General features: G+C 42.0%; 1 pseudogene; it reads left to right on the top strand.

Moving 5' to 3' along the window:
• The first annotated feature begins 1242 nt into the window (after positions 1-1242).
• On the top strand, positions 1243-1647 carry LOC140727367 (large ribosomal subunit protein eL42-like; annotated as a pseudogene).
• The last annotated feature ends 3180 nt before the right edge of the window (positions 1648-4827 follow it).

Here is a 4827-nt window from a genome sequence, read left to right as displayed (position 1 = left end):
ACCAGAAGTATGCTGATTTAAAAGCGAAAATTGAATAAAAGAGGAAATATGACGAATAAGTTTATTTGTCAATCTGATTACTTACACTGGCACAATAAAGTGGCAAACAAAATTCACCAAAATCTTGCCTTAAAATAAAAACTCATAAAAGACTCCATACCTTAGTATAAACGCAAGGCTGATCTGGTTTTAGAGTCTGAGTCTGCTAAATCAAGAGGAAACTGAAGGAACATGAACAGTAATATGTCCCGATAGTAATACCTACAACTGGTATCATTCCAAAGTAACTACAATTAGGGCTACACAGCAATATTTATGTACATCTCCAGATAGCCACAATATTAAACACCACTAGTAGAGTCTGAATGTTCCCAGCAGTTGAGAAATCGGTGTGCTTGGCTATGCCCATACCTCAGGTTTTACCAGCTTGAGCTGAGAAAAAATTAAAATAATAACAGTTCCTTAAGATAGTGGCTTCCGGCAGATGAGGCTTGTCAGCCATTGTTGGCAGCTCATCTAGGAGGAGGAAAATCATGATCAAACCTCCACTGCTTTTTGGCTATACCCACTCATGAAGAAGGCTTCAAGAGTAAATCCCAAGGAAATATCCGGAGCTGGAATCCCTAAAGCAGTTCAACACTGCTTGTTTAAAACTGTATCGATCTCTGCCATTCCTTTGGATTCATCAGCGCATGAAAAGGGGGAGCCTGCTTGTTCTGCCCTGGCTTGCATATCTCGTAGACAGCTAGGATGTGACATCCATGGTCAATCCTGACCAAGAAGGGACTCAAATAAATAAATAAATACTGAAAGTGAGTCTATAGGTTGTGGAATCAGTTCATTGTTGAGGTGAGTGAAGTTATCCACTCTGGATCAGGAGCCGGATGGTTGAGGGGGTAATAACTGTTCCAGAACCTGGTGGTGTGGGCCTTAAGGCTACCTTATCTGCTTCCTGATGGTGAGAAGAGAGCATAGATGGTTGGGGTCCTTGATGATGGATGCTGCTTTCCTATGGTAGTTCTCCTTGTGGGTGTGCTCATTTGTGGGGATAGATTTTCCTGTGATGAACTGGCCTGTATCCATCACTTTTGGTAGGCTTTGCCATTCATGGGCATTAGCATTTCCATACCAGGTCGTGATGCAACCAGTCAGAATACTCTCCATTGTGCATCAATAGAAGTTTGTCAAAGTTTTAGATGACATGCCGAATCTGCACTAACTTCTTAAGAAAGTTCAGGTGGCCCTTTCCTCCTCTCGCCGGGTGCAGGGCAGCAGCGGGAGAAGATGGTTAACGTGCCAAAGACCCGCAGGACATACTGCAAGAAATGTCGTAAGCACCAGCCCCATAAGGTGACCCAGTACAAGAAGGGAAAGGATTCCTTATTTGCACAGGGTAAGAGGCGTTATGACAGAAAGCAGAGTGGTTATGGTGGACAGACAAAACCTATTTTTCGTAAAAAGGCCAAGACCACAAAGAAGATTGTGCTGAGACTGGAGTGTGTGGACCCCGGCTGTTGCTCCAAGAGAATGCTGGCCATCAAGAGATGGAGCTTGGAGGAGACAAGAAGAGAAAGGGCCAAGTCATCCAGTTCTAAGCTACATAGGTTTTTGGAGTTCACTTCACAATAAAAGTTATCACATTTAAAAAAAAAAGTTCAGGTGCAGGTCTTTGTAATGGCATTTACATGCTGGTCCCAGGAGAGATCCTCTGAGATGATAACACCAGGGAATTTACTGACCCTCTCCAGTTCTGATCCCCTAATAGTCCTCTGGTTTCTGCCTTCTGTAGTTGTTAATCAGCTCTTTGGTTTTGCTGACGTTGAGTGAGAGGCTATTGTTGTGATACTATTCGATCAGATTTTCAATCTCCCTCCTTTATAGTGACTCATCACCACCTTTGACCCTTTTATTTGGTGAACATGACTGGTGTCATCAACAAACTTGAATAGGACATTGGAGCTGTACTTAGCCTCACAGTCATAGGTATAAAGTGACTGAAGCATGCCTCTACATGCACCTGTCTAAGTGTTTTTTAAATGAGACTATTGCACCTGCCTCAATCACTTTCTCTGGCAGCTCATTCCATACACTCACCACCCTCAGGACCCTTTCAAGATGCTCCCCTTTCATCCTAAATCTATGCACCCTAGTTTTGAAGTCCTCTCACCTCTGGAATAGACTTCCACATTATTGGTGCTTCTCATAAACGCTTCTATAAGGTTGCAGGTCATTCTCCTTTTCAAAACATAAAGACCTAGTTTGACCAACCTCTCCCTAGAACTCAAGCCCACAATCCCACTAGGTCTGGCAACATCCTCATACATCTTTTCTGCATTCTTTTCAGTTTAACCACATCTTTCCTGGAACAAGATAACAAAAATTGTATGCACTACTCCACAATGTCCCGACACCTATCGTCATTACTAAATACCTTTTTCACTATCCTGTCACTCTGTGATGGCACTTTCAACAAACCAGCTACTTGTATTCCTAGATCCCTCTGTACCCTTATACTCCCGAGACCCCGAACGTTCATAGCATACGGTAAGTTCTATGCAGGTTTGACTTTTCAAAATGCATCATCTCACACTTATTTGTGTTGAAATTCAGTTGCCACTCCTTGTCCCACTTCCCTAATTGATAAAGAACCCCTGTAATCTCCAATAACCTTCCTTCATGTGATAGAGTGGGAGGGATTAAAAGGGGAGGTGTGCCATTACTAGTCATGGTAAATAACATAGAGGTGTTCAGTCAGGACAGACTTGAGAACTTGTCCAATGAGGCTGAATGGCTATTTATAGACCAACCAATATCCACAGGACTTAGAAAAACAAATTTTTAGGGCAATCACAGACTGTTGCAGGAAACATACATTTATGATAGTAGGTGACTTTAACTTTCCACACATTGACTGAGACTTCCATACTGTTAAAGGACTAGATGGGATAGAGTTTGTCAAATATGCTCAGGAAAGTTTCCTTAACTAGTACATAGAAGTCCCAAAAAAGAGAATGTGCAACATTTTATCTCCTACTATCTCCTACAGGGTAGATGACAGAAGTTTGTGTAAGGGAAAGCTTTGCATCTGGTGTTCATAATTCATAAGACATAGGAGCAGATTTAGGCCATTTAGCCCATCGAGTCTGCTCCTCCATTCCATCATGGCTGATCCTGGATCCCACCCAAACCCATACACCTGCTTTCTTGTCGTATCCTTTGGTGCCCTGAGTTGGTCTCCACCGCAGTTTGTGGCAGAGCATTCCACAGATTCACTGCTCTCTGGCTAAATATTTCCTCCTTACCTCTGTTCTAAGGGGTCACCCTTCAAGTTTGAGGATGTGCCATCTAGATCAGGATACCCCCCACCAGAGGAAGTATCCTCTCCACATCTAGCCCTTTAAACATTCAGTAGGTTTCAATGAGGTATCCCTGCATTCTTCTAAATTCCAGTGAGTACAGGCCCAAAGATGCCAAATGCTCCTCATATGTCATCTCCTTCATTCCCAGAATCATCCTTGTGAACCTTCTCTGGGCTCTCTCCATTGTTAACACATCCTTTCTGAGATATGGGGCCCAAAACTGTTGACAATACTCCAAGTGCAGCCTGACTAGTGTCTTATAAAGGATCAGCATTATCTCCTTGTTTTTATATTCTATTTCCCTTGAAATAAATGCCAACATTGCATTTGCCTTCCTTATCACAGGCTCAACCTGCAAATTAACTTTCTGGGAGTCTTGCACAAGGACTCCTAAGTCCTGGCACCTCTGATGTTTGAACCTTCTCCCCATTTAAATAATAGTCTGCACTATTGTTCCTTTTACCAAAATGCATTATCATGCATTTCCCAACACTGTATTCCATCTGCCACATTTTTTCCTGTTCTTCAAATTTGTTTAAGTCTTAAACTGCAATCGCTTTGCTTCCTCAACACTACCTACCCATCCACATATCTTCATATCATCCGCAAACTTTACTGCAAAACCATCAATTCCATTATCTACATCATCGACAAGAAATGTAAAAAGTAGTGGTCCCAATATTGACCCCTGAGGAACACCACTAGTCACTGGCAGCCAAGCAGAAAAGGCTCCTTTTATTCCCATTTGCTACCACCTGCCTGTTAGCCATTCTGCTATCCATGCCAGTATTTTTCTTGTAGCACCATAGGATTATATCTTGTTAAGCAGGCTAATGTATAGCACCTTATCAAATGTTTTCTGAAAATCTAAATAAACAACATCCACTGCCTCTCCTTTGTACACCCTTTAACAGATTTTTCAGACAAGATTTTCCTTTAAAGAAACCATACTGACTTTGCTTTATTTTATCATTAGTCTCCAAGTACCTCAAAACCTCATCTTTACTAATAGACTCCAACACTTTCCCAATCACTAATGTTAGGCTAATTTGTCTATAATTTCCTTTCTTTTGCTTTCCTTCCTTCTTCAAGAGTGGAGTGACATTTGCAATCTTCCAGTTCTCTGGGACCATGCTAGAATCAAATGGTTCTTGAAAGATCATGACCAATGCATCCGTTATTTCTTCAGCAACCTCTCTCAGGACTCTGCGATGTAGTCCATCTGGCCCAGGTGACTTATCCACATTAATACCTTGCACTTTTACCTTTATAATAGCAATGGCACTCACTCCTGCTCCCTGACACTCACAGGCCTCTAGCACCCTGCTAGTGTCTTCAACAGTGAAGACAGATGCAAAGTACCATTAAGTTCATCTGCCATTTCTTTGTCCCTCATTACTACCTCACCAGCATCATTTTCCAAGGGTCCAATATCAACTCTCATATCCCTTTTACTCTTAAAAAAATG

The sequence above is a fragment of the Hemitrygon akajei genome, chromosome 5, assembly GCF_048418815.1.
Source record: "Hemitrygon akajei chromosome 5, sHemAka1.3, whole genome shotgun sequence".
Taxonomy (NCBI): domain Eukaryota; kingdom Metazoa; phylum Chordata; class Chondrichthyes; order Myliobatiformes; family Dasyatidae; genus Hemitrygon; species Hemitrygon akajei.
The sequence above is the reverse complement of the archived record's forward strand: the minus strand, read 5'-3'. Positions and strand labels throughout refer to the sequence as shown.